The 10,031-nt window shown below is 45.8% G+C and overlaps 1 pseudogene; it reads left to right on the top strand.

Annotated features, from left to right (window-relative positions):
* Positions 1 to 2,206, top strand: LOC101588500 (annotated as a pseudogene).
* The last annotated feature ends 7,825 nt before the right edge of the window (positions 2,207 to 10,031 follow it).

Here is a 10,031-nt window from a genome sequence, read left to right as displayed (position 1 = left end):
GGCGACGCTCATTTATCCCCTGTGAAAGCCAAGAAGAGGCCTTCTAAGGTAGAGGAGGATGAAGAAACCGAGCTAGGGTACATACTGTCCAAGAAGCACTGGAAGAGGCAGGAGAACAGCAGCAGAAACGACAAGGAGTCGGAGCTGCACCCGAAGGCTGTCCTGGATCAGCCTGTGAGGAAAAAAAGCAAGCGGAAGAACAAGGCCACCTGTGACGCGGTGGACATTGACGACAGAGAGACCAGAGGGAAGTCACCGAAGAAGAAGGACAAGCGCGAGTGTAAGAAGCAGTCCAAGAACCGCAGGCCTCTGAAAACACAGGCAGTAAAAGAGCGGAGCACTCCCAACTGTAGTCCCCCCAAAGGCTCTGGCAACAGCGCAGGCAAAGCCAGGAGGAAAGGCGGGGGCTCAGGGCCCAAGGACAGCTCCTCCTCGGAGTCTGAGTCCTCGAAGGGATCGGGCAGTGAGGCGCTCAGCGGAGCCACTGCGGAGGCGCGGAATTCCTCCGAGAAGCCGGCCGCCCAGCTACCAAAGGAAGGGCCCGCTACGAAACTTGCAGTTGCCAACAAATTGTATACGAAAGCCACCTTAAACCTCGGCCCCGGCAAGGGCAAGACCACCAGGGCCTCCTCACCATCTAGTTCGGACTCCAGTTCGGAGTTGGAGGAGGAGCGCCGCGTGGCCCCCAAGCAAGCCTCGGGGCGCGGGGGCAACTTCTGCAGGACAGCGGGCCAGCTGGCAGGAAGGGCAGGCCTGGTGCTGGGGTCCGCTCCCAACACGCCGGCTGCCCTGGGCTGGAAGTCTTCGGACCCCAGCCATGACAGACAGCCTGGCCCTCTGCCCAGCTTTGGAAGAGGATGGGGGCGAGGAGAGGACCTGCTTTCTTGGAGGGGGGCGAGGGCGAGGACGAGGCCAAGCTCTGGCCTGTGCCTTAAATAAAAACTCTGAGTATCAAAAGCAGCAGCAACTCCAGGAGACCGTAACAAACACGTCCACTATCATCCAGAATCCAGTAGAGCTACCCAAGAAGGATTACAGTCTGTTGCCGCTGTTGGCAGCTGCCCCACAAGTCGGAGAAAAGATTGCATTTAAGCTTTTGGAACTAACATCTGATTATTCTCCTGATGTCTCTGACTATAAGGAAGGAAAACTATTAAGCCACAATCCAGAGACCCAGCAAATAGATATAGAAATCCTGTCATCCTTACCTGCTGTGAAGGAACCTGGGAAGTTTGACTTGGTTTATCACAACGAAAATGGAACTGAGGTGGTAGAATACGCTGTGATGCAGGAGAAGAAGATCACCATTTTCTGGAGAGATCTGATTGACCCAAGACTGATTATTGAGCCTGCAAGCGCCACCTCCAGCGCCGAACTTGTCGGGGTGTGAGCGCGCTCCTCGTGGTCCATCACTGTGCTTGTGAAAGTGACTGCAGCTTGAGCTATTTTTAAAAGAAGATTTAGAAGTTGAGTGTATTCTGTTATCTTCATTTTAGTGTATAGGGGAAAAAAATCTACCTCATCATTTAAAATTGAGTGTTGGTTTGTAGACCTTTTTTCCTTCAGGTTGACTTCAGTTAACAAAATTTAAAACACAGCATTCCCACAGGCGTTTGGCTTATATGTTTGGCTTCCTTTTTCTATGTTTTTGGCCATTGGTGTATCTGTCGTAGGTTTATAGTACCAACTGCAAAACTAGGCTGCATATTTTGTCTTGCTAATTTATTAAGTAACATTTTAAAAAATTAAAATGTTGCTTCACCTAATTTTTTAACATTTGCATTGTTCCATGAAATGTGGAACATCTTATAACTTTCAAGTATTTATACTTGTCATTGCCAAGAATTAACAGGCAACTGGGTTTGTTGTGGGCAGTGACTTAAGGGATCTTTTTATTTTTTTTCCAACTTAAAAATTAAGGATTTTCAGGCAGACCTGTGCAGGGCAGTGCAAATGACCCGTCGCGTGCACTGGAGGGGAGCCGGGCACGCGGGGCTGGAGGGCTCGCCGCGCGTGAGCAGTGAGTGTGCCGCCATGCTGCAGGACGCCTGGCACAGAGGGAGGGTCGCAGAGAGAAGCTGCCTTTGCTGTTACTCAGAAGCTAAAGTGGCTAAATATATGGTGTGAAAATTTCTTTCTTTTAACAAAAGACCAGATCCCTCCTTCAGCTCTGCAAATTTCTAAATAAAATCATAATGATTTGAAAAAAAAAAAAAAAGAAAGAAAGAAGTCAACAACAGAAGGTATTACGGTGCCCATCAGGGATGGAGTTAATATATGTAATCCCAACACTCTGGGAGGCTGAGACAAGCTTGAGCCCAGCCCAGGCAATTTAGTGAGACAATTCCAAAAATAAAAAATAAACAAGAGGGCGCCTGCCCCTTAGTTCAGTTCTCTAAGTGGCTGCTTCAACAAAGCAATCAGCCTCAGGTTGCTGTGGTTCGATCCCCACAACTCAAGCCAGCCAAACCTGCCCTAAAGGCATTTGGAGAAAAAAAAAAAACAAACACAAAAAACAAGGGACACAGGGTGTACCTTAATGCAAAACCACACACACATAGAAAGAATCATACGGCCGCCAGGCTCTGTCGGCCACTGGCCCTTTCATAAGTCCATCTGATCTTTCCTTTGGGATTCCTATCATGTCTGTATGGGAACTACCCATTCTGTAATAACAGTTTCAATTTGTGTGTGCACTTGATGTTTGTCTTCCTTAGCAAAATTACTATCGCTCAGTAGGTCTGATATATTTTCTAAAATGTCTTCCAGTATCAAAAGGTTGAGGGAGGCTAGAATTTTGAGTTGGAAGCCAGTCAGGGCAATTTTGTCAGACCTTGTTTCAAGATAAAAGTTAAAAGTATGCATGGTGGTGCACACCTGCAGTGCCAGTACTGTAGGAGGCTGAGAGAAAAAAGGTTTCACATTCGAGCCCAGCACCAGCAACTTAATGAATTAGCGACACTTAGTATAACTAAAAACTATGCCAGGCACATGGCTGCAATCCCAGCACTGGGGAGGCTGAGGCGGCAGGAGCGGCACTAATGCAAGGCCAGGCTGGACTATACAGTGAGTTCAAGATCAGCCTGGACTACACACGTAGACCTTGTCTCAAAAACCTAAAATACAGAGAGTCCGTCAGATAGCTCAGTGGACTAAGTGCCTGTGGAGGCAAATGCAGGGACCAGGGTTTGATCCCCAGCACCACATGCTGTGCCAACTCCACCCCCAGCCTCCCTGAGCCAGCCACTGAGACCCAGCGTGGTGGCGCACATCTATAATCCCAGCACTGGAGAGGCTGAAAACAGGAGGATCTCTATGAGTCTGAGCTGTGTACTGAGGCCCTGTACCAAATACATAAAAAACAAAAACAAAAACCCTAAAATATACACATACACACACACACAAACTAAAAAAGGCTGGAGAGATAACTCAGCTGGTAGAGTGCTTGCCTAACAAATATGAAAATATGAGGTTTCAGGACTGCCACTGCCCCCAAATGTCTTTTTTTAGGTTTTGGGTTTTTTTTTTTTGTTTGTTTGTTTGTTTTTTTGTGGTACCAGGGATTGAACTCAGAGGACTGAATAAGTGCCAGGCAAGCGCTTATTCTACTGAGCTACCTTCCCGGTCCCTGCCCTCAAGTTTCAAGACTACTAAACAGCACACGCATTTAAAATTTGTTTTGTTTTTGATACAGGGTCTTGCTGTGTATCCCAGGCTGGTCCTCAACTTTCTGCCCTCGTGGCTCAGCCTGCTGAGTGCTCAGACAGCAGATGCATCGCGCCACACCCGGCCGTAAGCACTTCCTAAATATTTGTAGGGTAAAAGAAATGAAGCCCTAACACAGCATTCCTCACAGATACACGCAGGGATCACACGCTCATTCAACACTGATGAGCAGCAGCGTGCATCAAGTGAGAACAGGGCCCCTGGAGCCAGACTGTCTGGGCTTGGAGGGTGGCTCAGCCATGCTCTCTGAGGCCTCAGGCCAGTTCTTCTTCTCTCTGGGCTTCAATTTCTTTATCTGCGGTACAGATACGATACTGGTTTCTCCTGCAGATGTTTTTTATGAGGATGACGTAAGTTGATATCTGTGAAGCATTCCAAACAGCACCTGGCTCATAGCTGCATTATGTTTAATTAAAAATTAAATGCCCAACCTGAGCAGATACTGTGCATCCAGCCAGAGCACAAAGGAACAGGACCGAGTCTCTGCTTCGATGACATTCACAATCCTAAAGACAGGTGAGCCATTTCTGTTACCTGTCATTTCCTAAGAACCATAAATACATTTGCGCAATAACTGTACCATTACAAAACTAGTGGTCAAAAATATTAGTGGTCAATATTTAGAATTTTGTTTTGTTTTGGTGTTAGGTTACAGAACTAGTGGTCAAAAATATTAGTGGTCAATATTTAGAATTTTGTTTTGTTTTGGTGTTGGGTACTGAATCCAGGATTTGTTAAACCACGGAGCATGTTATGCTCTCTCAGAGACCTACATCAATGGACTACCATTTAGATAATATTGAAAAGATACCTTATTAAGGAAGAAAAAAGGAGGAAAATATTTTCATGGACATGTATTCAAAATAGGAACATTTATGTAAATATATTCAAGAAAGTTAAAAGTTCAGTGTAGTTCAGTGACTAGCACATGTAAGGATCTTGGTTTGATCTACAGCACTGAAAAGATGAAAAAAAGTGTAACTTTTAGGCCAATAAGTTTGCAGTTATGGATGAATCTTGCAGGCTGTCTTAGAATCACAGACAGCTGCCAGAACATTCAGGGTCTGGATGACAGAGGGGCAGCTGCATGAGGCTGGCTGCTTGAGGGGAGCTTGAGGCTATTTTCGGTGCTCTCTGGGAAGGTGGAGTGTCACACACCAAATCACATCTGCAGGAAAGGGGTCAGAATAACCCCATAAGAGACATCTGCCGAAGGGGGTAGATTTTCTTTTTGGTGATGCCAGAGAGACAACACAGGGCCACTCTACCACTGAAGTACATCTCAGCCCATGGTGTGGGGATTTCAGGTGTGTACCACCATCTGGCTTGGGGTACCTGCATTTATTGGATTTAAAAAAGAACCTAAACTGGACCATGCCAAAGTGACATGATTTCCTGTATAGGATATGAAGATTAGATCTCAGAAAACCACTGTGCCATCTCAAAGGGCTCTTGAGTTATCTTCTAAACAGAGAAAATGACAAAAAATATTGCCTTTGAAGTTGAGGAAAGGCTAGTTGCTAACCCCACTCACAGAGCTGTATGTCCTCTAACATGGCTTCCCTGGCATCTCCAGCCTCCTCTCAGGGTAAAATTTCAGCTGGATTTCACACATCCTTTGCAAGTGTGTGTGTGTGCGTGTGCGTGTATGCGTGTGTGTGCGTGTGTGCACATGCATATACTCATGTATTTGAGGGAAGTTGCTTCCAGCTTTAATTTTTTTTTTAAGTGTTTAGTGAACTTTTATTCATCCTTTCAGACTCAAGAAGCAATTAACCAGGCATTACCAATCCACTTAGACCATAAACACCCACATAGGTTTCCTCCTTGCCTATGGGAATTATACCTTAACTTCTTCATGTAGTGAGTTCTTGAGAACAGGGACTGTCTTAGTCATGTTTCTCATCACTCAGACAAGATTTCTTATGCTTGAAAGTAAAAGGAGGAGGCATTTATTTTGGTTCATGTTTTATGTCCATAGTCAGTTGGCTCCAAGGCAAGACAACACAGCACCAGGTCGTGTCAAGGACAGCTGCTCACATATGGGGGACAGGAAAAAGAGTCAAGGAAGGAGCTAGGAAGGGAGATAGAACCTTCTAGGTCCCACCCACACTGCCCTGCCTCTTCTGATCAGATTTCACCTCTTAACAGCAAGTCAGCTATAATGCCCCACAATCCAACCACCTGCCAAAGCAGGAGACCTCTGAGCACAGAAGGCTTTTGGATGGACATCTTCTGAAATCTGGGGGGAAGACTTCCTGACCCCACAACTCTTGCATGCTGCATGCCTGTACAACTAGCTCCATGTGGATGACACCAAGGTCTGCTGTCTGCACCAGCAATAGCCAGACCCTCCTGAGTCATGGCTGCACAGGCCTCTGAGTTCCTGGTTGGCTGAACACTGTGATCCACATCCTAGGGAACCAATTTCCTAGGAGTCCATTCTGGAGCACTGTGCCCTGGGGCGCTCCTTTCAAAGTAGTCTTTTACCTTTGTAATATTAAGCTTGTGAAGGATGGATCCTGGCCAGTGCTTTATATGCCCCCAAGGTATCCTTTTTATTTTTTCAATGAAAGTACTTGTCTTATCTTTTATACAAGTCTTTTTAGTAACCAAGTTTTTCTCTGCTCCTAAGGTCGCAACTTTACAGAATTTTCCTTTCTGGTGAAATGAAAACTTCACTCATCTGTGCCATTTTCTTGTGATTCTCAATGTAGACCTGACTCGAAGTCCCCAGTAGTACCATGCCACAGCCTAAATATTGGTCAGTCTTGAAATTTCCTCTGCCAGATTAATTATTCACCTTCCTTTGTCTCTGTCTCCTGCAAAGTCTTACAACATGAGCAAAGTGTAGACAATTTTTCAGCCACAGAGTAACACACATGGTTTTTCGTCCAATTGCCCACGGAGTACTTATTTCCAATTGAACTCTGACCAGAGTCCCCCACCATGCTCAATTTACAGCACTTTAGGGCTGCTTTTCCAGCTGGCATCTCTAAACTTTTCCAAACTCTTCCATGAAGCAGTTCCAAAGGCCACATGGTCAGGTAGTGTCATGGCAACAACCTCACTCAGTAGCAAATTCTGCTTTAGTCACTTTTCTCATCACTGGGACAAAATACCCAGCACCTGCAACTAAAATGCTAAGTTTAGCTCACAATTCAGACCACTGTTGTCTGGCTCCAAGGCAGGAAGCATAACAGAGGGTCATAACAGAAGATAGGTGCACATAGCACGGCAGACAGGAAGTAGAAAATCGAGTAAGAAGACTGGAAGGGACATGTAATCTTCTGGGCCATGCACAGTGACATGCTGCTTCTGACCAGACCCCCATCAGGTAACAAGTCAGCTATACCTCCCCCATGATCCAATCACCTTCCAAAGTTTGGACCTCTGAACACATGAGGATTTGGGGGATATCTAGATGCAAACAACAAGGATGCACCTTACTTATCTTTCTCATTGCAGCACTTGCCTTCCAATACATGTAGGACAAATGGGTAGGTGTTCCGCAACTGTGACTATCATACACCATCTCTACCCTTAGAGCAAAATCCCTCAGTGTTGGGCATTACAGTTACAGCAAACACTTTTGCTATGGAGACTGACAGGTTTCTCCATTTTCCTCTCCATCTGAACAAAAATGACATCACTTCCTTGTGGTCTAGGGAAATCTATACACAAAATTCTCCTTTGCAACTGCAAAGGTGATACACCTGATACACTATTCAGTGTGGTAGGAAGACCTCAAAAAGAAGATTCCAAGACTGAAGATTATACTTTTCTAGTTCTAGCCTCACACTGTCCCTGTGGTGGTGGTAGTGAGGAATGACCTTTAGATTCTTGCACAGGACGGTGACTTATATAGTGGGTCATCGTGGATATTCAGCAAGATACCAAGTGTTTTTTTAAAAAAAATACTAGTTAATAATACACTATCAAAACTGTAATATCTTTCTTGTCATTTTATGCGTAGACATTTAATTTTATTGTATGCTATAGAATCGCCTTCCAGTGTAAAGATATGTACAAAATACTTTCCAGATAACAAAAGACATAGTACATAAATGGTTATATATAAATGTCTATATATAATCTCTGTAAAGATACGCAGGAAGGAGTTAAGGCTATTCCCAGAACTACGTGTCTAGCAAGGAAGGCACTAAGGAGAATTTTCCTTCATACCCCTTTGTACTTCTTGGGGTTGAATCATATAAATTACCTCACTCCCATACATAGAAAACATAAGCCAATAATAATTTTGTGTCTAACTCTTTGAAGGGGTTGTTTTCATGCCTTGCCATGGGAACGCTACTACCAAATTAACATGACCGAAGGAAAACAGGGCTTAAGTACTCGGTCAGTAAATGGTATCTGTGGACTGCGAGGGAGGAAGTTCAACTCAGTTGTCTAACATCACTTGGGTTTTATGATCATTTTCTATTTTTAAAATTCTTTTATTTTCTTCCCAATTCAATTAACAAGTTTTTATTTAGTGCCGACTCTCTGCCCAGTACCGTCCTAGGAATTCTAGGAGATATAAAAGAAGCCTCCATGAAACAATTTTTAAAGTTCCTGCCAAGTGTGGAGATCACTGTGGAATGGGGTGGCTAGGAAGTTGTCTCAGGAGCAAAGTCTCCAGAGGGAAGGGGAAGGCTCAGAACAAGGGAAGGGGTGTGGGAGGCAGAGCTGGCCAGGGAAAACTGCTTGATGGGGTAGGGAGCTACCAGGAGTGGGGAGAGAAGGGCCACCTCAGAAAGCCCCTAAGGGTAGGGCAGTTAAGCCTGACCCTGGGAGTCCACTACGGACAGTGATGAACCCAAGAAAGAGGGGAGCCAGCAGTAATAGGGAAAAGAGTGCCAAAGAACCAGCTGCAAAAGCCCCGCCCCCCCAGTAGTCAGGATGCACAATGTTAATGGTTTGGATTACCATGCACCTGGGGAACAGATAAAGGAGTTCCTGAGATATTTCAAAGGACATAACAAATCAGGGTGACAACTGGATCTGACCCAGGCAGACCTGTCATACATGATTCCAGTATTTCTAGCCAGTAGACCAGAACAGTGACTCATTTTCAGGTCTTGTTTTCTTTCCTTATATACAAACTGAGGCCCTCGTGGGGCCACTGAAAGATCCATTATAAAAAGAATCGACCTATTTTTTCCCATAAGCGATACATGTAGTTTTGCAGCCAACTACACAATCCAAGGTGGATCTTGCTGGGCCTTTTCTCCTGTAAGACCCAGGCGCCCAACAGTGGCCCAACTCATGCCTTGCTCTGCATACAACATGTTTATCACACACCCCACAAGTCCTTGTGCACAAGGATTGTGTCTCACGCCCAATAAGTACTCAATAAACGTTTGATAACTGTTGTGGAAAGTGAGATTTAAACGAAACACTGACAAGCTTTCCCAGAATCAATGGCATTGAAACAAAATCACTGAAATTAAAGTTTGCATAAATACTCTGCTCCAATTGCTCAAACTACCTGACAAGTAGAGATCAATCATTACCTTAGTAATGGTGGTAGGGTCATGAGGTTTTCTTCACTTTATGTGTTGCAATAATGTAGTTGAATAAAAAGCAAAGCAAACCAAAAACACCCAGAACAACATAATGGGGAGAATTACTACAGGGCCTAGAATTAAGTGAAGTCATTCTAGGACTTTACCCTAGTTAACTGGCTAGTTACTGTTTCTCATTGTACAGAAAACGCGTACAAAGGGGCTAAACAATTTGTACAAAGTTACCCAACCCAGCTAGTGAGTGTTGCAGCATTTGAAACAACCAGCTGAGCAGCACCCTGACAGCTCTAGTCTGTGCTGCATTCGCGTACCACACTTTGGGGTCGATCACCGGTTACGTGAGGCTTTCCAACTACCTCGTGGGAGGGGTCCTTCCCCACCGGGGCTGACCAGGGGTCAGTTGCACGAATCCCCTTCATCCTGTGGAGCGAGCCCCACACGAAGAGCGCAGCATCCGAATCGCGGTGAAGAAACGTGCGGGCATGGACTCCGCTGCGCAGCGTTCTACACTCACCACCTAATCCCCGGGCAGGAACACAACCCTTCCCCCGGCCCGGAGCTAAGAGCCCCCTCCCCTCATTTTTATTAAAAGCCCTGCTTTATTTGGAAACTCTTAAAATAAGTGGTCACAAGATTAAAAAAAGCCGCGGCGCGCCCCCTCCCCGGCGGTCGGGCGCAGCTGTCCGCGCCTCCCCCGCGCCCCGCCGCCCGCATTCCAACTCTCTGAGGTCACGGCCGCGCCGCTCCCCGGATCCGCCCGCCCGCCCTCCCGCCCGC

This window comes from Octodon degus, unplaced genomic scaffold (genome assembly GCF_000260255.1).
Source record: "Octodon degus isolate 3935 unplaced genomic scaffold, OctDeg1.0 scaffold00070, whole genome shotgun sequence".
NCBI lineage: Eukaryota > Metazoa > Chordata > Mammalia > Rodentia > Octodontidae > Octodon > Octodon degus.
This window is presented reverse-complemented; position numbering and strand designations above follow the sequence as displayed.